Source organism: Ictidomys tridecemlineatus, chromosome 7, assembly GCF_052094955.1.
Source record: "Ictidomys tridecemlineatus isolate mIctTri1 chromosome 7, mIctTri1.hap1, whole genome shotgun sequence".
Taxonomy (NCBI): domain Eukaryota; kingdom Metazoa; phylum Chordata; class Mammalia; order Rodentia; family Sciuridae; genus Ictidomys; species Ictidomys tridecemlineatus.
In genome coordinates, this window is record NC_135483.1 from 91,058,966 (window position 1) to 91,084,384 (window position 25,419).

General features: G+C 43.5%; 1 protein-coding gene across 7 annotated transcripts in view; it reads right to left on the minus strand.

Annotated features, from left to right (window-relative positions):
- Mgat5 (alpha-1,6-mannosylglycoprotein 6-beta-N-acetylglucosaminyltransferase) overlaps positions 1-25,025 on the minus strand; it is a 328,673-nt gene extending 303,648 nt beyond the window's left edge. For 4 of the 7 annotated variants that reach the window (XM_078017215.1, XM_078017214.1, XM_021722215.3 and 1 more), the window contains exon 1: positions 24,887-25,024. The gene's annotated coding sequence lies outside the window, so the exon portion shown is untranslated. Of the gene's footprint in view, positions 1-24,886 lie in introns of all 7 variants that reach the window. The other 3 variants (XM_005315937.5, XM_040294084.2, XM_040294085.2) reach the window with 3 other exon arrangements.
- Between the last annotated feature and the right edge of the window lie 394 nt (positions 25,026-25,419).

Here is a 25,419-nt window from a genome sequence, read left to right on the forward strand (position 1 = left end):
CATCAAGTGCTAATTTCCAGTAGACTATCCCTCTTTTTTCTCTTAAATAACTCCGTAAAGTTTCTTCCAGACATGAAAAATGTACATTTCCTGAAAATTAACTACACTGTATGTTTTAATTACAGCAATATATTTCAAGTGCCATGTCATGTGAAAAGATTCCTGTTTCTCCCACTAAAAAGACTCAACTGTTTTATCTGCCTGGAGACATCCATCACACGAGTGCCAATATCTTGGGATTTAAAAGGGGGGTTTTTGAAACTTTCTAAGTGTTTAATCAATAGGCTCCTTTTCATAGAGTGCTATGCTGCCTGAATAGATTCTGAATGTTTTTTCCCCCATTTAATCTGAATTTAAAATAGCATTAACCATGTACTGAATGGCTGTTACACTTTGGGTACAGCACTGGGCTCTTTTCTTAAATTATTCTAATGCTCATATCCATCATCTCATCTTACTAATGAAGAAATAAAATGACTAAGAATTTCAAAACAGTTGATGTTACAAAATCATTTTCTGAGAAAAACAGCGTGTATATGAAAGAGAGAACCCAAACTACATTAAAATTTGTGTTTGAAATTCCAGCTGTAAATCAAAAGGTACTTATTTTTAAGTAAGTAAATAATAAAATATTGTCCTGGGGTAGGAAGGAGACATCACTTTTTCTAGAAACAGACAGAATTAAGTGGCTCAAAAGTCGATCTTTCTTCATAGCCAAACTTTCCTAACTGTAGAATGACTTCTCAAATTTCTTCCACTCATGAGTAATTGAATGTTCCGATAAAAATGCAAGAGAAAATGGCATTGTCAGACCCAGAATGCAGGCATATGGCAGTCAAAACAGCAGTCACCACTCTGCAGAGGCCAAAGAAGCTCAGCTGCAGACCCCAGTACCCAACAGACCAGGAGGCACTGGCCCATGTAATGTCTTGAACAAGTTAGGGAGGTTCCCAATGTCTCATGTCCATCAGAGACAACAGGAAGGTTCTCATTCATCAGGACTAAGATACTTTTGAAATGACCCTATTCAAACACTTTAATTGTAAAAGTTCTCAGAACTCATTCCCTTTGTCATGATAAAAGAAGCGGGGCAGGATGGAGTGGAGTGACATTAGTTTTACTTTATGCCCACTATGAAATCAGTTCTTCATTTAACCATTTAATGGGGAGGGGGAGACTTATCATTAATGAGTTGTTACAACATTAACCAAAACTCTAACATAACTAAGAATGCCCCAAACCCTCCATAATGCCGGATAAAGAGTTGAAAAAGGAAACCAGGAAAGAGAGATCACATGGAAAAGACTAGACTCACCAATAACATGGACATGTTGAAGACAGTCCTACAGAAAGTCATAGCACTTGCCTTATGTTCTCAAACTACCTTTCCCACCAGGGTGGAAATGTAGAAGAGGCTAGAGCATAAAAACAAATGGAGGCATGGTATGTCATGAACAAGAACTGGCATTATTAAGTCCTAGTAAGTTTAAGGGACTTTCACAAGCAGAACTCCTTTATTTTTTTCCACAACCTTATCAGATCAGTAATCACCCTTCTCCAATTTATAAATGAAACTGAAAGTCAGAGCAATTAAGCAACTTTCCCAGAAGAAACATGGTCAGTAACAGCAATGAGAATTGGAAAGGGCTGTCCTTCTCCTGAGGCTCCTTCTCCTGCCCCTCACTCCCCTCGGACCTTGTTAGTTATTTTCACTTCAAATTTTAAGACTCAGGAAAATTGTATCTCAGATTCTTAAGGATGGGAGTGGTGGGGCAGAACTTTCCTAGGTCATTATCTCTTGGAGGGTAAGGGGAAATACAACATGTATCCGGGAAGGGAGAAGAGGAGGGAGAAAAAAAGCAAACGGATTGATTTAAACCGACATGATTCTGCAATCTGCATTTGGGGTAAAAATTGGGAGTTCATAATCCACTTGAATCTAATGCATGAAATATGATATGTCAAGAGCTTTGTAATGTTGTGAACAACCAATAAAAAGTAAAATAAAATAAATAAATAAAAATAAAAATAAAAATAGGGAGGTTGAGGTAGATTCCAGAAATTATACATCCTGAGTATTCAATTTCTAAACAGGAATATTTAGCAAATCATTTTTGAACATTTGAAAAGATGGTCCTACAAAGAATAATTGATAAATAGCCAGGCATGCCAGGGTAAACCCAGGTCCTTTCTGAAAGGGATGCTTAGCCTGGTCAACCTAGAGGTGGTAGAGACTCATGGCCTCTGTTTCAACAAGCCATTGGACATGGTCGCCTGTGTGACATCACTCTCAAGGGCCCAAGGACATCAAAGGCCCTCCCAACCTCCCAAACCTCCTTCAAAATCATTTTGATCATATATCCCTTCAGCCCCAAATAAGCATTACCCTAACACATTAATATATATATATATATAACTGCCAACATATAACTAAGTAAAATTTAAGATTTTAATTTTTAGGGGGCAGAAAAAATGCAAGTTTTCTTCTCCCCTGAGCACTAAATATTAGAACTCACTGCCTTGGACATGCAACAACTTGGACATGCAACAATGCAGGTCTTAGGCCCAATGACTTCCGTCCACCGCAGCCACCTCCACTGCCAATGCCAGTGCCCTGCTCTTCCCCATGAGATTCCTGGAATCGTTCCTTTCCATTTTATCGTCATCCACACTTCTCCCCTCCAGATTCTCTTAGCCCCCTGGACCATCAACTATCAGTGCCTTCTTTTCCACATCCTTATCTTACCTCTCTGATCACCCCACCAAAATCCCCACCTTTTAACAACAAATTATGGCTTTGCTTCACAATCTAACTTCCCTTCTGCACTCAGGGAGCTTAACGGTATCAGAAAAAAAATAAAATTAAAATAAATGAATGAATATAGAGTACCCACATAAACAATGTGACCAGGTTACTGAGGCCCTGGTTTTCCCCAGGTCTCTAAGCATAATAATTCAGGACTTTTCTTGTCCTCAGCCAACTCCATTTCCCTTCCTCCTCAGCCAAGCTTGAGAACATGCACTACCTTCCTTCCTCCCACCTGCTAATTAGTGGACCTTTCTCATTGCCCTCCCTCCCCCATTCTCTTGTGTGTTAAAACATTCTCTGAGCACACACTGTATGCTCAGCATTCCATATAGGACCAAATCTCACAGTGCTTGAAAGTACCAGGGACTAGGCAATGCTGAGAATACTCATCTTTACAAAATAGGGAGCAAGCATGGGCAGAGGTAGGGCCCACCTCACTCTCTGCTCACCTATGCTTTCTCCAATTTTTTTAAAATATGTGCATTAAAATTCAAATAACATACTTAGAAATGTATAATTCATATGGGGGAGGGATGTTCAGCTCAATGGTAGAGCATGTGCCTGGCATGCATGAGGCTCTTGGTTCCATCCTCAATACCAATAAAGAAGAAAGTGTACAATTCAGTAGCATGTCGTACATTCACCTTGTTGTACAACCATCCCCTCTGTTTAGTTTCAAACATTTCTATTGCCCTAAACAGAAACCGTGAACCTAGTCTTCCTCCCCAGGCCCAAGAATGACACTCATCTGTTTCCTGTCTATGGATTTATCTTTCCTGGGCATTTTATATCAATGGAGTCAGCAATGCCCTCTCCAATTCTGAAACAGCTCTGCCCGGAAATGCCCAGCCCCCTCCTGCCTATGCCTTGGAAATCTCCCTGTGAACTGGTCTGGCCTATGAACAATTCTCTGACCCCTTAAAAAACAAACCCATACTTCCTTTGACCTTCTTCCTCTTGTAAGTACAGGTCCAACACCTTCCTTCCCTTCTCAGCCTCTGATTCATTCAGCAGAATTTGGGAAGGTCCTCAAAGATTTCCAAATGGACAAAAGCAATAAAAACTCGAAGGCCTTATGTGTTAGTCAGCTTTTCATCATTGTGACCAAAATACTTGACCAGAAAGAGGAGCAAAAGTACATTCCAACCTCCTAGTTTCAGAGGTTCAGTCCCTGGTCAGCCAAATCCATTCCTCTGAGCCCAAAGTGAACCAAAACTGAAGGGCTGAAGGGCATGGTTTAAAAAAAAAAAAAAAAAGCTGCTTAGTACATGACAGCCAGGAAGCAGAGAGTTCCAGGATCCAGGTATAAAATACAATCTCCAAATTACACCCGTAATGACCCATTTTCTCTAGCCACGCCCCACCTGCCTACAGTTAGCAGCCTGTAATCCATTCAAATTATTTATTCATGGAATGAATCAATCCACTGATTAGGTTACAGCTCCTCATAATCTAATCATTTCACCTCTGAACAGTCCTGTATTAACACAAGAGTTTTGGGGAACGCCTCATATCCAAACAACACCACCATATCTCCCCATATCTCCCGGGTGCCTCTGGTCAAATGATGTATGTGACCATGGGTAACTGGTGATGAAGTGTCTCCATGCCTTCTCAATTTTCTTATCTGTAAAATGGGAATCAGAACACCATTTACCTCATTGGGTCTTTTTTTTTGTCTTATTTTAAAATTATAGATGGACACAATATCTTTATTTTGTTTATTTAATTTTATATGGTGCTGAGGATTGAACCCAGTGCCTCATATGTGCAAGGCAAGCCCTCTGCCACTGAACCAAAACCCCAGCCACCTCATTGGGTCTTTTTGAAGAGTAGATGAGTATACCAAGTACCCGAAGTGCTCAAAAAAATGTGTGAGGCATGCAGTGAGGGTTCAAAAATGTTCTCACCAGGGTCAGGATTACCTGTCTCATAAAACCCTTGGCCCTGCTTGCTCAGGAATGGCTACTTTAGCAGCCATTTTCAACTTTAGCAGCCAACTTCTTTTCAACGCAGCCTATAAGTGCAAGAATTTTTCAAAGGACTGGCTCTTCCAGGGTAACACTTTTTCAAGGTGATATCATCCAGTCTCCTGGCTTTCACTGCTACCTGATGCTGGCAAGGCCTCAACACCACCACCACCCCATTTATTCTGGTCTTTACTTCTGGGCTCGGTTCTGCACCTACATGGGAACACCTTTGCACACATTAGCACCCCGAGAGTGCCTTGAATAAAGTGTTCCCTGAATTAAGAATCATCCTGCCCTTGCACTTCTCACCACCTCCCTACCTGCCACCCTTTCCCCTCCTGACTTGAGTTTTCCATGATCTCTCACCAAGACATCAGCCTGCCCTTCCTGTTCCATCGTATTCTGTACCCTGTTTTGCATACAGTGGCCAGAATAGCCATCCAAACTCCAAATCTGCCCAAGTCACACTCCTCCTTAAATTCTTGCAGGAGTCTACTCTCCACTGTTCTCAGGATCAAGCCCAAATGCCTTCCCAGGGAAGGCTGTCCCTAATGTATCCCATCTATGAAGTGCTCTGGGAATGCTGACAGCTCAAGGCAGTGCTAAAATCAGCCCACACAGCCCGCTCTGGTGCAATGTCTTTCCACCAGAGTCTGCCAGATTCTGCACCCATCTCATGGCTCAGTTGAAGCCTTCCCTGATGCTGTGGATCAGATTAAGTATCCTTCTTGCATGAAGCTCACTGACACTAGCATCTTATGGGTCTGTGTTCCTCTTTAGACTGTAAGTTCTTTAAAGACCCTGTTTATCTTCTCCATCTATGCATCCCCTCATCCACCCACCCACCTACCCATCCATTCATCTATTCACCAAAAACATCCTGAAGGTTTTGTTGAACTCAGCTCTTGAAAGGAATAAAATAGCTAACAAGGCAGACCTACTCATTGCCCTCGGCTAACAATCCAGCAGTGCAGACAGAAAGAAATGTGTGACCACCACATGCCTCCCCTAGCAACTACACAGGCTCCCTGAGTTGAAATCCTGTCTTCACCACTTGTTAGCTATGAAACGTGGGGTACATGAGTTCACCTCTAAATGCCTTAGTTTCCTCATGTGTAAAATTAGAACAGCAAGGCCTAACTACTACTTCCTTTTTTTTTGGTAAGATTGAGAGCTAAGAGATGTAAATTGACAGAAAGGATCCATAAAACTGTCTGGTACATCATGCCTGCTTTCTAAGAGTTAGTTATTCTTCCTGTAGTTGGAGAAATGGGAAGCATTTATGGCGGGTCCCACCCTGGATGGGGAATCTGGAGCTGCAGTCGCCTTTGTGCCAGTGTCTTAAGTATAAGCCCTCAGTAAATGTTTATGGAGCCAGCCAGGTCTTGGAGAGCCCTTCAAGAATAGTTCACTGGCTTGGCACCAAAGACTTTCAGAGCTTAAAGTCACACAGGATAACATCTGACCCAACCCACCCACTTTGGCGAAAGAGACAGAGGCTCACCAGCTAAAAAGTTAATCATAGGGACCAGCCTCCAGATCTCCTGACTTCCTGGTGGGTGTCTTGTGGTGGCCTAATCCAAGCAGCTTCACGTCACCCCCAGCAGCCCAGCCGTTTTACATCTTCCATCTCCCTCTTTAATGGCGGCTGCTCACCACCCACACTCTTTTCTTCCCTTGGTTCCCTTTCTCATGCCTCTCCTCCAACCTAGTTTTGTTTTTCTGCCTGTCTTATGGTTGGGGGTTCTCATTCTTCCAAAGGAATGTCTACCCTTTCACAAAGTGAGCCAGATATGGGTATGCTCCTCATGATATGGCTCAAACAAAGCATGGGGGCAGGTGCAATCCCTGGGCCTCCCAGTCCCCCTTCAGGACTCCCTGATCACTCCCCATGGGAGGGAGATTTTTCTTCATCACCAGAAAGTTACATTTTGCGACTCTGGGATTCAGATGTTTTAGATACTCCAAGATTCCTAAATAGTTGTTGTATGGAATTATTTGGGGAATAAGAACAAGAAAAAAAGTCTACACATGTTTGGGACAGAAACTTTATTTTTCCCCAAAAGTTTTTTTCTGAGTGGCTGAGGCTTGAACCCAGCCAGGGCTTCCTGCATATCACACACATGCAGATCCCACATTAATCTAGATATACAAGAAAGAGCAAGTAATGGCTCTCAGTTCAAAACTGTATCCTAAAGTTCTAACCACGTACATAAATATCGCCCATCCACCCCTTTGCTCTAGCTTCCCAGAAGTGGCCTCTACATGGCCTGTCACTTTGGCACTGCAGACTGATGACAAGTGGCATTCCAACAGGACTTTTATTTTTTCAGACTGTGGTATTTACAGAACTGCTCTACTCTGAAACTTCTGCTTGGACACTTCCATAGGCTTAGAAGGCAGCCAGTGAACTTAACACTGTGAACAAATAAATCCTGATGTGCTGCATAAAGCTCTTGATTACTTTCCATGGTTGGGTTATAATGGCATTTATAAGAGCCTTGCACTTCATGTATCTTTAAGGCCGAGCCTCTGCTGAGTTCTCATGCACATGTCTGACACTCACGGGAGCACAAAGCTCATCACAAGCCTGAGTGGGGCAAGACGGGAAATGTAGTTACGTTGAAGGGCTGGGATTTTTAGGCTACATCTCTTAGAAATGATTATATCACACAAATTGCCTTGACAGTAACAGCCATGGACACAGTGCTAAAAGTGGGGGGTAAATTTGTATGTACATGCCTTACTACTGAAGAATTTACTACAATCCAAATCCTTGGGTTCCACATCTGTGGATTCAATCATCCATGATAAAAAATATTTAAAAAAAGGACTGGGGGTATAGCTCAGTAGGAAAGCATGTGCATAGCATTCATGAAGCCCTGGGTTCAAGCCTCAGCCACTCTGAAAAAAAAATTTTTTTGGAAAAAAAATTTCTGTCCTGAACACATGTAGACTTTTTTTTCTTGTTCTTATTCCCCCAAATAATACCATAAAACAACTATTTACATAATATTTACATAGTATAAGGTTTTATGAGTAATCTAGAGATGATTTGGAGAGGATGTGTATAGGTGAGATGTAGACACTATGCTACTTTATATTTTGGGTGCTAGAACAAATAACTTCTGGACACCAAGGGACAACCAAATGTCACTGTCTTAGGTACTGGCTATGAAGATGTTTGCCCTGGATATGAGATGTTAGGAGTCTTACTTTGTTTTTCTTGTAAATGCTAAGGCAGATCTGTTCTTTTAAAAAATAAATGGAAAACCATTTATTTTAGGAAAAGAAAAATCACCTGCCTTTTTGATAAAACACTTTCTACACAAAAGACCTCTAGCACATCTTTCTCTTGCCAAAAACCTTTTACCTGGCTTAGGAGTGTTTTTCTTTGGCTCAACACCTAGAACAGGACTCATCCTCAGAAGGGCATTTGACATGTACCACATGAATTCATTTGTAGATGGGTGGCTTGAGTCAACAGCTTGTGATGGAGAACAGGCAGGCTTTAGAATCAGAGATCTGCATTGAACCCCCAATCAGCACCTGATTTGCAGGGGATCCTACATCCTTTTATGTTTGTTATCTTAGCCTAAACATTAATAGCACCACTGTTACCTCTCAAAGAGTCCAGGTTTCAATGATAAATTATGTGGTCACCTTGCTTATTATTGGAGTTACTGCAGATAAGACTCTTCCCACACAGTCTCAAGTTTATTCAATGAAAACAAGGGAATCTAACTGTCACAAACATGAAATCAGACATTGTGCACAAGGCTTGTTTCCAGAGTGTCTAGTGTTCCCCAGAATACCAGTTTCCATGCCCAAAAGGTCAGCTCTCAGGAAAAAGTGTTTATCCATATACATCACTGACTCACCTCTTCCGGGCAGGTTGAATATAGGACCTGTATTTCCCACTTTTTATTGCGATAATATCTATAAAATAGGAATGAGATCTGTGTCCACAGCTGCACATTAGTTCCATCATCCACCTGACTAGGAGATGAGTCATTCATGGATATTTAAAGGCCTACATTGTAGATCTTCTGGATTTTATTGACTCAATCTACAAAGGTGGGGTTAAGATCAAGTCAACCCAATCAGACCTCTATAAAACAGGCTGAGTGAATGTGGTACGGAATACGGAAGGCTAAGGGGTCCTTTGAAGTAAGTGTGATTTCCACCTCTTAGTCAACTGACTGTGGTGAGTTTTCTTTCTTAAGCCAAAAACAGCTGGCCATATAGATCCCATGGAAGAACAGCTTGTTTTTTTTTTTTTTTAAAAAAAAAAAAAAAAAAAGGATCTTAGATACCACACTTTAAAAATTAGGCCTAATCATATTCACAGTCTCAAACATGAATCTGCACTATCAATCAGTGGGTCCAGAAAACAATAGAATTTTGTTATTACCACTTGAGAGAGAGAGAGAGAGAGAGAGAGAGAGAGAGAGAGAGAGAGGAGATGCTGTCACTTCATTGCTAAGCTTGTTAAATACACATATGTTCTCCCTATTTCAAATGAATAGTAACAATTTCCACTTCTTTAAGAGGCGGTTTATACTCAAGGAGAAATGTGAGTAATAACTAGATCCATAGAAAAATGAAGAAAAAAAATCATGAGACTATTTAATCCCAATCTTCAGGAAACAAAGAATGAAAAGTTATTCTTTCCATTATCATTTAATATGATTGTCCAAGGTATTTGTGTTGAATATGTAAAGGTCCTTGCCTACCATAACTTCTAAAGGATTAGAAAGGAAATGTTCAGCATTTTCATGCTCTAAACACAGACTTAGAAGCTATAAGAAGAAAAAGATGCTCATGGCATTACAACAATAGCTTTGTGTCTGGAGGACAGAGAGAAACAGTGCAGAAAGCTATTCTGACAAAGTCACTTCCTATCAGCAGAAGTTTCCAGAAACAGAAAAGGGCTGACAGTACTCCAGAAATCCAGTTATAGCTGCAGCACAGCACCTTGCAAGCTGGACTCACTGGGTGTAGCAAATTAGCAACCAAGTCAAGTACATACCTATGGAGCTGTCTACCTCTACCCTGAGTCCTAATTTCTAGAGAACATTCTTCTCCCACATAAGCCATACACACAACCCCCTACACACACTCACAGGGAGCCATCTGCAAAACAGAGTAACTTCTTACAGTTGTGTTGGTTATTATGTAACTTTGAAGCATATGAAGAGATAAATGTCTGGTTTTTCTCCCCTTGGAAAACTGAAGCAGAAATCACACTTCTGGTTAGGATTCACATAATCAGTATGTTTTTAAGTAAATGCTTCATGTACCTTATACAACTTGACAATTTCACCAAGGGAATGTTCTAACAAACTTGCCTCCTCAAAATATGATAGAAGAGTGAGTCACAGATATAGTTCAACTGGTTGACCAAGTCTAAGAAGAAAACTAGCCAGGTGGAGATAAGCCCACACCCACTCCACACCCTTGTCTGACAGCCTTGGGGAAAGCCAAGGAAGAGAAGGACTCCTGGTGACAGGAAGGGACAGGGGAGCAGCAGGCTGTGTGTATCCTGAATGTTTCACAATGCTCTACAATTTCTATACTACACCCCCCCCCCGCAGAAGACTGAAGAGGCATATGGACCCCCTCACAGAAGGATTTTTTTCAATGCATAAAATACATAGGATCTCAAGAGGAAATCAATTATATTTAAAAAGTTGACAAAATATTTTTTAAATTATGATATAGTAATACATATACGTGTTTATTTAGCACATTAAATAACACTGTCTAGCAGCAGGTTTAACAACCACTATAATTTCCAAGTGGCAATGAGTATTGATATTTTAAGATATCTGCTAACCATGTAGAGTGTGAAATCAAAATATTGGATATCTATTGGTGAAAAAGTCACAAATAACACTCATACTGCAGCAATTTGAGGCCAACATTTAAAGGTAAAAGAATTGCAGCAGGGTGCAGTGGTGCCTACCTATAATCCCAGAGACTTGGGAGGTTGAGGCAGGAGGATCACAAATTCAAGGCCAACCTCAGCAATTTGAGGAGATCCAGTCTTAATAAGAGAACTGGGGATGTAGCTCAGTAGCAAAGTGCCCCAGGGTTCAAACCCCAGTATGGAAAAACAACAACAACAAATAAAGGACTTGCTAAATTTTGCTACAAATTAGTAAACATCAAAGTGTAATAACTTGCCACGAAAGCTCACAGATCTCCCTGAAGCCTTGCAGTGGGCTCATATGAAAAGTCATGTGATAATCTGATTTAAACCTTGCTATGATTTCACAATGGTTTGTCCCCCACACTGTCCAAGTGGTAGAAATGAACAGTGAAGGAGGAGCCTAGTGAAAAGTAAGAGGAGGCTCTACCCCAGTGAATGGATTAATGCTATCTCAAAAGAGTGGTCAGGTCTCATAGGACTGGATTCCTTCCCATGAGAATGGGTTGTGTGAGTTTGGCTCAAAAGTGAGTTTGGCTTTCTCAGCTCACACTCTCTTGCTTCCTTTTCCATCATGTGAGCTCTCTCACACACTCCCACCATGTGCTCTCACTATGTGATACCATCTGCCATGTATTGATGCACTCAGGGGATCCTCACCAAATGCTGGCACCATGCTATTTAGACTTTGCAGCCACCAGAAATGTGAGTCAAATCCTCTTCATACATTACCAATCATCAGGTATTTTTGTTGTAGCAGCACAATGTGGACTAATATAACCTCCCATTCCTGTGGTCTTTCCAGAATAATGAAAATACCCACAGGGAGCCTTTGTCCAAAAACAACAATTAAACCACATATGTGGGAGAGCAGAAGGTCTGCACCAAGGAGAGTCTACCACATGTATGTGTGACTGGGAGAGGAGCAGTATGACTGGGACCAACATCTATATTCCTTTTTACTGATGCATCCAATGTATGGGTCACAGGTTGTTTTTTAAAATGCTTGACATTAGCAGTAGTAATTCAGCTGAAGCATTGGACTAGAAGGGAAAAGTTATTTTATAAACCATCTCCCCTAGCACTGAAACCTATGGGACCCCAAAGCCTCCAGCTTATAGCAAATTTCCAATACTTCTTTACTGTCTAAAGTCAAATTATTACATAAACTATCTAGACATAGTTTCAAACATACTTGCTGAATGCCATAAGAATAACATAAATGGGAATAAAAGTAACTTATGACAAACCTGATGTATTTCAATATGGAATTAGTTGGGCAGGATTACTCTAGAAGCCATAATAGCATTGTGAGATGCCTGCACTTTATGTTTAAAAAAAAGGGGGGGTCAGATGCAAATGTAAATGTGAAATGTGAAATGGAGAGTCACAACCGAGAGGTTATAAAATCATTGGAGATGAGGTAATGCTATACAGGTGGTATGAATCTCCAAGGGTAACTTCCCCAACAAAACAGGGAGCAATCTTTTTCTTCATTGACTGGAAAAGTCGATGCCTCTTTAAAATGTACAAAATGATGTTTATATGGAAGTTAGATGTAGATTGAGGTTTGCTTGCTCATGATGACCTAGTTGTAGCATACAGCTTGTGGCACAAGACTGTTCTTCCCACATAGATGTTTTACATCTATAATGCTTTGGATCTGGAATGTCCCAAAAAAAACTCATGTGTTAAAAGCATGGTCCTCAATGCAGGAAGGTTCAAAGGTAGATTTTTAGGCAATGACTAGATAATGAGGACTCTGACTTCATCAGCAGATTAATCCATTTGATCAGTGAAGTAATCCATCAAATGGAAGGAAGTAGGTCACTGGGGGTCATGCCCTGGTCGCATCATCTGTGGTCTCATCATCTTCATCTCCCCCAACCCATCTCTCCCAGCTTTCCATTTGCCACGAGTTTAGCAGCTTTCCTATACCATCCCTTGTGCCATAATATTTCTATCTCAGAGCTGGCTGACATGGACTAAGACCTCTGAAGCCATGTGCCCTAAACCAACTTCTCCTCCTCTTAAGTTGTTCTTGTCAGGTATTTTGGTCAGAGTGATAAAAGCTGACTAACACAGCACTCCTCACCCAATAAGTGCTATAGCAATTCTCAATGAATGACAATGAACATTGCCCCCACACATTTCTGAAATGCCTGTAACCACACTGTTGGGTCTGAGGCTAGACCAGAGTCCTATCTTTAGGTCCCACCCCTGCCTACCTCTGAGTGATTTCAAGCTGGCACAAAGAGGACACTCCCTGGGAGACTGGGGCAGGCACCACAAGAGAAAGCTTGGACTTGTATAGCAGGTTCCATTACCCAGAGTTCTGTCCTTGGGACAAGAAAAGCGGAATATAGTAGGGAGAGAAAATAAGCAGCCAGGCAGACGGAAGTAGGAGGAGCCTAGATCCCAGGATGCAGGTGGCTCCTGGAACCTCTCCCAGTCCCTGATGTGAATTCTCCACTTTGGCTGCAACAAGCTCCCACAGGTTTCTACTGCGGGTGCCCAGAAGAATCCTTATTAATTATACACACCCAACCACCTGAAAGGAAAGCCACCCACCTGAACTAAGGGGGCAGCAGCAACAACAAAAATGCTCAAGGGAACTTACTCGGCTGTCAAAGAAGCTATGTTTCTTGAGGAAGGTTCCCTCAGATCTTACCTAAGCTTTTCATGCTATAGTCAAACCTTATCCATTTTGATTCTATCCTCACTGCCTATGAAAGAAATGAGTCAGTGACCACTCTTCATCTGGCATTTCAGATTCTAAAAAGACATATCCAGATCATTCTGAAGTCTTTTCTGCCTTAGCTCTTGCTCATCAATTCCATGAGCCACACAACATAAATAACCATGTCGTCCTTCCTAACAGGCTTGGAAAATGTAGGTATTAAAGAAAGTTGGCCTTTAAGGACCCAATTAGGTCTGAGTGGAAAAAAGAATTTTTTTTTCCTAAAATCTGTTCAGCTGCAAAAGTTCATAATTTAATGTCTCTAAATTGTATTATGCTCAGAAATACTACCACCCTAACTCAGAAATGTGGCAATAAGGACCACTTGCCAGAGATGTTCTTAGAAGAAGGCAGGATCACTGTTTCTCTACCTCTTCCACTAATGGACTCCATTATATCACACACACAAAAAAAAAAGGCCCTGCTGGAATCTAATGAATAAATAACTAGCACTTGAATGAAATTTGTGTCCATTTTAATTCCAATTAGTTTCCACTAGAAAGCCTTATTTAAATTAAAAGGGGGAGGCACAACACTACTTATAATCAAACACTTTAGAAATGCTTGAAAAGTTTTCCAAGCAAACCAATCAGGTATCATGTTAAATAGCAAATTTTAACTGCTGGGTCTAAGTAAATAGAAAAAGTTTGAGTATGGCATGGGAGACAGGTTAGTATTCTGTATATATAGTATATTGGAAGTACCCAGGGTCACTTCCAAATGGAGAGTCACAACCAACTGAGAGGTTATAAAATCATCTCAGTGCAAGAATCAGAAAAGTTTGTCTTCAAGGGTCAAAAAATAAATCAGGCACTTTAGACAAGGTCACCATGACTCATCTCTGCCAATGTCAAGTGAAAGCAGTCATAAGCAATACAAGAACAATGGGAGGGCCCCATTCCAATAAAACTTTATTTACAACAGGGGCAGCTGGTCATAGTCTGCTGATCCCTGACCAGCATTTTTTTTAAAGCAATAAAAAGAGAATAGAAAATATTGGAGGACATCATACTAATAAAGATAAGTACTGTTTCGTAAAACTTTACTTGCTGTTACATATGTGAATTCTGAGTCAATATATGTTGTTACTATAGATTCAAATCAAAAGCTGACAGAATAGAAGATTTGAAAAAAAAATACATTGTTGAGGCTGGGGTTGTGGCTCAGAGGTAGAATGCTCACCTAGCACACGTGAGGCACTGGGTTCAATCCTCAGTACCACATAAAAATATATTTTTAAAAAAATAATAGCATATGGAGTAAAAAAAATCTTAACTGTTCAAGAACAGAGTCTGCTTCTGAGTGAAACTGGTGAGAATTTAAAGAACTTTAATGTTGTGCTAAAAACAGGGAAAGAGCAGAAATCATGGGACATTCATACAGCTAAAATTATAATCTTAAAAGAATATTAATTAGTTACAACTAATACAAAATGATCTTCCAGAGGACACTAAAATTACTTCTCATGTTCTTCAAATATCTAATAAGAGCTGTGTATCAACTGTTACAAATTTCTCCATAACTCAGTGGCTTAAAACAAACATGTTTGTACACAAAGGTACAGGTTAGACGGGTGATTCTGCTGACACAGGCCAGTCTGAGCTGATCTAGGCCAGACATGCTCAGGAGACTGTGAGCAGCTGATGGGTCAGAAAGAAGCTGGATGGTCTAGGATGGAATCAGCTGGCATATCCTGGCTCACCCCACTGGGCTAGTCTGGGCATATTCTCATGGTAGAGGCAGAGATCTGAGAACAAACCCAGTACTGACAAAGCCAATCAGAAACACATAGGAGCTCTTAAAACTGTTTATACACAATATTTACTAACATTTCATTGGCCAAAGCAAGTCACATAACCAATATCAGGGGTGGGAGTGGGAAGGAAGCAGAACTACAAAGCTACTGGGGGAAGAATGTGGCTATAGACAGGCCATTAATCAGAGCCATTAGTGCAATCAATCTACCACCAGTGATATTTATTGTTTATTATCACCTTGGCAGAAGCAGAGAGATCTGACATTATTTCAGTTTTTTTCCATTACTATTGCTCATTATGTTTGTTCATAATCACTTGTAAGGCAGAAAAGCAGAGTGAAAAGAATGAACAGCTTTAAAACGCAGGCTTTTGTAACCTGGCTCTTCCACTTCTGGCTATGTGACCCTGCACAAGTTTGCTTCACTCCTCCATTTCCTCATTATAATAAAAGGTTCAGGGACAATTACATACTATGCGATATGTAGGAGTACTTGGCTCTCTCTCTGGCCTTAGCAGAACTCAAAATTTATTTAGATACTAATATGCTTTGCAAATAGTTGGTGTGACTGTGTTCAAAAAGAGAGGAATGAGGAAACAGGTAAATTTTCTATAACAGTTAAATACCTTCACACACACACACACATACACACACACACACACACACACACACACACACTCACAAAAAGCTAGTTTTCATAAAGCGTAAAGAATCATTTCCTTTCAAAGAATTTTGGTAAGCACAAACATGGTCCCCAAAGATATTCATAACAGAATCCCTGGAACCTATGATCATATTACCCTACAAGGCAGATGTGATTAAATTAAGGACCTTCAGATGGGGTGATTACCATGGATTATCCTGACTGGTCTAATCTAATCACTTGGATCCATAAAAGAAAAGAACGTTTCTCAGCTCTGACCAGAGTACCAGCATGGGGGCAGAGCACAGGACTCAGCTCAGGGTTGGTGGTGCTGAAGGAAGTGGACACAAGCTGGGAATTCAGGCAACCCCTAGTAGTTAGGAAAGGCAAGAAACGGATTTGCCCATGGAGGCAACAGAAAGGATGCTAGCTGGTGAGACTCCTGTTAGAGCTTTTACCTACAGAATTAAAAGTGACTAAGTGTTGCTTTAAGCTCCTGGGTTTGTGGTTGTTACAGCAGCAATACAAGGATGACGTAATCTAACAATGAGGCAGCAGAAAAGTCTCTCTTAGCCAGGTGCAGTGGTGCAAGCCTGTAATCCCAGCAACTGGGTAGGCTGAGGCAGGAGGATCACTAGTTCAAAGCCAGCCTCAGCAACTTAGTGAGGCCCTAAGCAACTCAGTGATACCCTGTTTCTAAATAAAATACAAAAAAAGGCTGGGGATGGGGCTCAGTGGTTAAGCACACCTGGGTTCTATCCCCAGTACCCCCCCAAAAAAAAAGAAAAAGGAAAGAAAAGTCCCTCTTGAAACAATAGACTGGTAAGAAGAATTTCTGGAACTTGGAGAATATTAACTAGACATGGCATCAAAAATGGAAAGCTGTTTCTGATTCTGGTTTTAGGGGCAGCTGGAGAAAAGGCAATATGATAGAAATAGCAACTTGCGATATCATGGAAAAACTTTTAGTACACTTTATAGGAAAGAACATTAAAAATCATCATCCTCAGCATCTAAGCACCCCTACTTATGACTAGTGGAAAGACCTCACTAATAAAGTCTTCCACAGAAACTCTAAAGATTTCATTTATATGATGGTATTCCATATATGAACTTCAACACTTACTGCTCACTTTTTCTTTTGTAGATGACAATAAGGTAATAACCCCTGGTAGGTATTAAAACACACACACACACACACACACACACACACACACACACGGAGTTTAAATCTGTTGATCTTCATGAGCCCATGTATTATATGCACTGTGAATGAGGAAAATGTCAACAAAAAGTCCACAGAGTGATTTGAAAAACAGAACTTTATAGAGGCACAAAGATCACATAAGACCTTAAAATTCGGAACACACCTAAGAATATTTGTAAGGATAGATTAAAGACGCTAGAGTTCCCTGGAAGGATCCACTAGTAAAACCTCCCACACCCCCAGGACGGGAGAAGCTGACAGATGAGAAGCTGGGTCCAGGAGCACAGAGCTAGCCCACAGGGCCACAGCAGCCCAGCTCAGAGGCCTCACCTGCCAGAGCTGGGGTTCACTCACCAGCCCCACCAGCAGGCTTCTCTTGTGACTCCAGCACGCCAGGCCCTGTGCCAGGCAACGAGCTCCCAGTCTATGCCTACTCGAGTTCCAAACTCTTCTCTGTGTATTTCTTGGGTTAGATGTGGTTTTTTTTTTTTTTTTGTTGTTGTTGTTGTTGTTTTGAGGGGGGGGGTGTTGTTTTGTTTTGTTTTGTTGGAACAAGTATAGGGGGAAAAAATTTGCCCTTGTCGGAGTTTTTGAACATTTGAATAACAAATAAGGCCTGGTGAACTTATAGAAGAAAAGTGACCGTATTTACCCAAGAGAATGACATTTGCATCTAAAAATAATGTTCAGTGTAGACTGCCCACTTAACAATGGATGTCACCTTTACATCTAGCAAGCATAATGATTAAAAATCAAAGAGAAGTGGGGAGGATGTATCATTCTTAGGGGAGACTAGAAAATTGCATTAAAGGGGGAAAGCAACAGAGAGGCCTGATACTGTGCTTGCAGGGGTCTCACAGAGGACTACAGAGACCTCACAGTGTACATTACTAGGAGAGGAGATAGAAAAAAGCTACCCTTCCCCTACATGGCCCCCACATTTTGCTGCCTCTAACTCTACTACAATTATAGTGGAGGAAGCTGGGTGTGGTGGTGTGGCCTGCAGTTCCAGTGACTGTGAGGCTGAAGTAGGAGGATCACAACAACAAAAAGACGGTGCTAAAGTGCCCCAGTACCTAAAGAAAATATATATACAGAGAGGGAATGATAGAAATATATCAAACAGAAATACTAACAAAGGTACCAAAGGAAAACAGAAAGATGAGATTAACAGGAACATCAGAAAGTGCTTCCCTAAAGAAGATGTGCAACATAAAGAATTGGTCATTTAGAAAACTCATTGCTATGAATACTAGTAAATTTTTTAAAAATTGCCTAAAAAAAATCAGCTGCAAGGAGACTGATATAAAACCCTTATCCTTTAAATGTAGTTGCTTCACAGGGAAGCACAGAAGTCATGTAAACAGGATTTGGCCGGCTCGTGGCTGTGTCAATGCAGAGTCACATTTCCCAGGATCCTGTGGCACAGAACCACAGAATTTTGTGAGCCCGATCATCTTCTAGTCTTTGGACTTCAATATCCCCAGGGAAAAATACTGCTTCACTAGATGAAGGGAGTTATTTCTAAGCTGAGAGTCAGGACCAAGGCTTTTCATTTCTAAACATATAAAAGTAAACATCCCAAAAGATAGTGATAATAAACGGTTGGTTCTTAGGTAAGCATTTCACTGTCTGCTAAAGGGAGTTTATACAAGAACAAAAGTAACTTGAATGTTTTCTCAATCTTTTTTTTATTTTTTTTTTTAATTCATTGAGGGAATTTGTTTATTCTACACCTCTTTTTGCCACAGGTGTAGGATCAGACAACATCAGCACTGAACAGATCTCTGGAGTTCATTCAACCCTCTTTCTTTCCAACCTGAGGCCCAAAGTGGTCATACAGGCTGACTCTGTGTATTCACATTTGCATTTGTCTTCATGACTGAACTTAACTCTTAGAGTAGGACCTAACCACAGAGCTACTCAAGGAACTCCAAACCCCTTGAGCAGCTAAGTTCTATTTATTGAGCAGAAATATTTTGAAGTCAGGAGCAGGTGAGAGAACTGATGTCTGATCCATTCCTAAGCACAAGAAGGGACCAGAAAGAAAGGAAATGGAGCCCACTGGTAGACCCAGCAGCAAAACTCCACCAAGTGGGTGATCTCAGGGGTCAGAGGAACATCTTGCAGGGCTTCTGCTCTCTTTCTCGGATTCCCCACACTGTGAAGTTGCCTTCACAGGCAACCTTTACTAGTTGGTTCAGGAACAGTTCTGACACCACTGCCACATCACTCTGTGCTCTTAAAGGTGAAAATCAATGCCTAGAGGAGCAGGAACCCAAAGACACATTGAGAGAATTAATTAATAAGAGTAAAACATAGCATTCAGCCCAGAGAGTATCCTTAAAATGTCAGACTGCTAGGGTGAAACACACCTGTAATCCCAGCAACTCACTTGTAATCCCAGCTTTGTCAGGGACTGAGGCAAGAGGACTTCGAATACAAGGTCAGCCAGGGCAACTTAGCAAGATCTTGTCTCAAAACAAAATTTAAAAAGAGTATGTGTGGAAAGGGCAGTTTGGGCATGTAGCTCAGTGGTAGAGTGCCACATGCCTAGCCTGTGGAAGGCCCTGGGTTCAATCCCTGGCAAAACAAGATGTCAAATTGCACAGGAAAAGCAAGAAGAGAACCCATCACTCAAAGCGACATAAATCACTTACGTACCCCCAGCCCAGGAGGGGGAGGAACTGTGCCACTCCCATATTTGCTCCCCGACCATATTCCAAAGTGAAGCTGGATGTGAGTCCACTTGGGGACTCTAGGAAGACCCAAAAGTCCAGCACATTCTCTTCCCGGAACATCTCTATAAACAAAGCAGGCACACATTGATATCAATTGTTCCAAGGGGACCCAGGTTCAGGGCTGAGGCTCAGCATTGTCACTTCCACCTGCTGGTAAGCAAGTCTGTCAACCTCTCTGCAGGTCTGTGTCCTCAGCTAGACAGGAAGGGGATCCAGAAGGACTCCACTGCTGTCCCTTCCAAACCCCAAGTGTCTTAAGACTTCTTGGTTGGGATTATAAAGGAGGCCCTGCTAAGTATATGATATCTTTGTCAGCCTTAGTAACTAGACATGGTCCAGCTAGCATGGGCTCTGGGTTCAAATCCTCACACTGCCTCCTGAGGCTGTTCAAGACTTTGGCCAGATTTCATGACCCTGCATGTTACAGTCTTTCTATGTATAAGAATTAGGAGCAAAATGCTTCAGGGTTTTAATAAGGATTAAATGAGATAATACAAAGGAAGCATGTAGACTAATGTCAATTATGGAAGATAAATCTTTTTCGTCATTATCATTCTTATTTTCTTGATTACCTGTTCTTGATATTTTTCTACCACTATAGACATATAATCTTTGTGACAATCACCATTACAACATACTTCCATGGCAGGGACAGAGATGTAGAAAAGAACCAGAACTGTCAGAATGGAAGACTTTTCTGTGTGAGATACTTATAAAAAGCATTTTATACCAGCATGACAGGACCCATAAGCAGTTTGTGTGCAGAAGTACAACACTAAGGAGCTTAGACAGGAGTAAGGGCTAGTACACCTCTAGGGCCCAGCCACAACCACAGAGGAAGCAAACAAGTGAGCTCTTGTTATTCTAGGGATAACACTGTAAGGCTGACTTCTTAAGTATATTGCAAACAGCAATACTGAACTCTTACTAGTAATAAAATATTTGGGCTACACCTCACCTCTGAGCTCATGGACAATACGGTAGAGGAATGTAAAAACAAGGCAGCCAGGGCAACTTAGCAAGATCCTATCTCAAAACAAAATTTAAAAAGAATATGTGTGGAAAGGGGAGTTTGGGCATGTAGCTCAGTGGTAGAGTTCCTTATCCATCCTCAGCAGGGCCAAGGTCCAGCAGGCATTAACACGGGCCTGGCAGTGGAGGTGACAAAGAGACAGTGCCAATTTCCAAGGAGAACTGCTCCCTCCAAACCTGACACAATAGCTTATACCCCTTGCCTCTCCAGACTTTCAAGGCTAGACAAGGAAGGCCCCGCTCTGATTCCAGAAGGCTGTGTGTGTAGATAAGAGAGTCGATTCCTTCAACCCTTCTTACGCATGCATACAACATACAGAACAAAGTCAGAGAAAGGTACATTTAATTCTGGCAATGGAAAAAATAAAATAGCCTAAATGGGCAAACACAGCTTAAGTCCCCACTCTCGGCTGAGAGCATGGTCGCAGTACTAAAGGCTCCTGGGACTCACCTTGGCGGCTTTCCAAGAGCTATTAGCTATTAGTTTGCATTAACACACTGAAAGAGAAGGTCAGATAAATTAAAAGTGAGAACGTAATTTAGAGAAAGGACATCTTCATACTAGGCGACAGCAGAATGCATGACACATGGTAAAGACTGGATATATACTGAGTGCACTTACATACAACATCAGGGTCACACATGCACTTGTGTTAGTGATATGGACACAGGACGTAAAGTGCATACAAGACAATAGCTTAGCTGAGAAACTTTATAAAACTTTAAGGATTGAGAAGATCTTTACTGAATTTTCAACAGAAATTTCAAAGTATAGCCATCTTCGGACTATTAGGAGTGACTCTATACTTCAAAGCAATTATTAACTTTAAAGGCAGCCTGGTAAAACCTGCACTGACAAGTTCCAAATGCTCTACTGTCACCTACATGGCAATTCTGCCCCCACGAAATATAAAATTTTTACCTCCCTTTTTTTAAAGTACCTGTATTCTGGAACATACATACTTTTCTTCAGTCAAAACTATCCATCACCTGTTCACCTGGCACCAGGATACTTCTACAAACTGACAGTCACCATAGCAACCCCCCAGAGACAAACCTGAAGGAACCACTTTCCTGAGACTCACTATAATAGCATCAACATACAGGGCCACCCCACCCAGCCCCCCCACCCCTCATAGAGCCAGGAGGACAGGACAAACAGGAGGATAGGACAGAAGAAAATGAATCCCTGATGCTCTTTAAGCCTCTTGGAATCAGGTAAAATCCCAGTCAGGATAATCACAGAGTGAGAGAGGGTACACACTTCCAAGCACAGAGGGTATTGATGACTTTTCTTTGTGATTTTCCAGGCATCTCGGCAGGGCACACACGTGTTTCCTGACAAAACTTATTGTGACCCTGCAGTGATTTGGACCCCCAAACCTGTGGAATATAAGGAAGAGGTCAAATGTCAGTTTGCTATCTGGGACAAGTCCTGAGCAGCTATACTTCTCAGGGGAGGGGAGGAGTCAACTCCCCACCCTCCCCTCACCCAGTTAGGGCCAGGGGGGAGGGGGCCGCGGGGGACTCTGGCATTTCAATGCCTTTGGAGACCAGATGAGCAGAAGACTGGTTGATTATTTTTAAATTGAGAAAACTGAATGGGAAGGGAGAAAACCTGATTCTTGTGATCTCTTAAGGCCCCTTCCAGCTTTCAGATTCTCCCAAGGAACACTGCATATGCACATACATATGCACACGCTTCTTTATAAAAATGTATACGGATGTGTGTGTGTGTGTGTGTGTGTGTGTGTGTGTGTGTGTGTGTGTATATATATATATAAATGAGTACAGTATTCACACTTCCAAACACAAAGTACTTGAAATGCACACTGCTGAGATCAAAAGGCTAGTGAGCTGCTTTGCAGCAGCTGGGACTGAAGCACACAGATACCACTGACAGATCTGGGCAGAGCCTAGCAGCTCTCCTGACATTGCAGTTCACCTTAAAACCAACTGACTGGTGGTCATTTGGGTAGCTGCAAACCCTGCAAAACTCCATAGACTCTTTCTCCTAGTGATTCTAGTCACAAGTGTCCAAAAGCCAGAAGTTCAGGCTGGGAAAAAAGGAAGGAGAGGAAAGAAAATGTCCAAGCCCTATCTCCAGACACCCAGCTCCACTACAAACAGTAGGCTGGCAGAGCAACTTCCTTCCTCTAGTTCAGTTCCTTAAAAGGGCAAAAAGGTCATTCATTCTCTTCCCACCTTGATTTTCAAGGGTCCCACTCAACACGTTGATCACAGGTACATTAAGTTGAAAACTGGAGAAAACTATAAAGTCCTCTAAAAAGAGGAGTTTCACTCTGATCCTATACTGTCAAACAAATTTAAGGGTGTCCATCTCAGCCCTGAACAACCAGAACAAAAATAATTTATAGCAAAGAAGAAAGGAGTGAAAATCCCTTCAGATGAATGAATTGAGATGGTTTATCCCAGGTTGTTATTTTTCTGGGATCAGACAAGAGTTCTGATCCCTCGTCAAGAATCAAAATGTGGGTGTCAAAGGCCAATACCCGGGATGCAATAGGAGTAATAACCAACCAAGTCGCTCAGGTCCTGACAAAGAGCTCAGGTCCTAACAAGGGAGCTTTGGGTTTAATGAATTTGCTCTCCACTTACAGACCATTAGAACAAGATCCTCCTCTTAACACTTTGTTGACAGATGTGCTGCCAGCCCACAGGAACAGTTTGCCTCCCCTCCAACTTCACAGCCCCAGTAATGCCCAACATTTCCTAACCGAGCCAGCAGGGCCGGGTGCAGACATTGGCGTCCTCCCAGTGTTGGGTCCTGGCAGGCAGAGTCAGAAGTATGGGGCCTTAGACCTCCACTAGCGTCTCAGAAAACCATAAGCATCACCTTGTCTGTGCAGCCCAGAGATGCTTGGCTGTTCTTAACGCTGCTGGACAATGCTAGCGCCACCTCTTCGCTCTTCGACAGGGTGGCTAGGAAAGCGCGGCTTTGTGTGTGACAGCGAGTGTGCGCGCGCGAACCTCCCCAGGCTCACACACCCCCTTCCACCTAGCCTGCTTGCAGCTCCCGGTCTGTGCGCGCGAGGGGCGCACTGCGAGAGGATCCACCTGGCAGACAGCCACGCCACCAGGCCTCTGGCCACAGGGCCTCGGGGAGTAGGGAATGACATCCACACCCCAGTGCCCAACCGCAAGGATGGCCGGAGAGAGCAGAACCCGGAGCCCGGCAAAGGCGAGGCAGGGGCCAGGAGCATAGAAGGGCGACAGGAGGGCACAGCGCTCCCCACTCACGCACCCCCCCGCCCCCAACTTTTGGAGCTGGGGGCCAGGGCTGCTCGCTACTCGGCAGGAAGTTCACAAGACCGCACTGAGCATGCTCTTGGGGAGTGTGTGCGCGGGTGTGGGCTCTTTGCTCCCTCAGCCTCAGCAACCCGGCAGCCGCGCTTAGAGCTCTAGCCGGATTGTGGTCCAACCCTTAGTCCCCAAGGGGCCCTGGGGCCCGAAGGGCCTGCCTGATCTCCTGGCCGGGAGAGCCTGCTCCCCTCCTCCCTCCTCCCCAGGAGCCCGGGGCCAGTCCCCTTCATTCTTCTCCTCCACTGGCCCATGGACGAACCCACCCTGCGCGCCTGAGTCCCCCGGACTCCAGCACGGCCCACGCCTGCAGCGTGACCCCATCGTGCTCCTCCAAGGTTCGAGCGCCCATCTGCCATTCCCGGCCGCTCGCCTCCAGCCTGTGCCATCGGAGCCTCCTCTGAACAGGTCCAAGGAAAGCTTACAAGCCTCCTCGACCCGCGGCCTGGAGGGCTTCATTCTCCCCTTGGGAGGGGCTGCCCGGGGCAGGTGGGAGACTCACGGCGCGCCCCCCGGCTGCACTCCTGGGTCCCGCAAAGCGGCTGCGGCCGGGGAACCCACGCAGCCCCGGACAGGCGGCAGGCAAAGCCCGGGGCTGTGCCGCCCCCGGTGCAGGTTCTCCAGCGCATTCGTGTGCGACTCCCCGATGCCCCCGCGGTCCCCTCCGTGTGCATCCCCCCCCCCCGCCCCGGGGATGGCGAGCTCCGACATGATCGTCCGACCCAGCAGCTCTTACCTTCTTGTTGAGCAGCAGCAGCGGCAGCCGGGATCACCTCCCGCCGCCCTGCCCACAGGACCTGAGGCGCAGCTGGACTCGGGGTCGCGGCGCCCCGAGCCTGCGGCGCGGCTACCTGGGCTGGATCGCGCCCGGGGCCGCCGCCGCCGCTGAGCCGCAGGGCCGCCGCCGAGCGGGCCGCGGCAGGGACGGTCTGCAAACTCCCAGCCCTGGCGGGGCCGCGCACAGCGCGTCCACACTCGGCCGACGCGCAGTAGAGACAGTCCTCTGGGGTCCAGTGGACCAGGGCAGGGAGTCCGCCCGCGATTTCTTAGAACCCTCTCTCACCCGACCTCTCCAACTTCTCTCTGCTTCTGAGCTCGCAGCTCGCGGAGGCAGGGATTCCGGCCAGGGACATTCGGCAAACTCCCCGCCCTCCCCGGAGGAGCGCTCAGCCAATTCGGAACGCCCCAGCTTTTCAGGGGTTGTCTGCAAACTCTCAACCCTGTCGAGGAGGACTTCCAGCCTCGCAATTCCGCAGCCCTAGGGGAGAC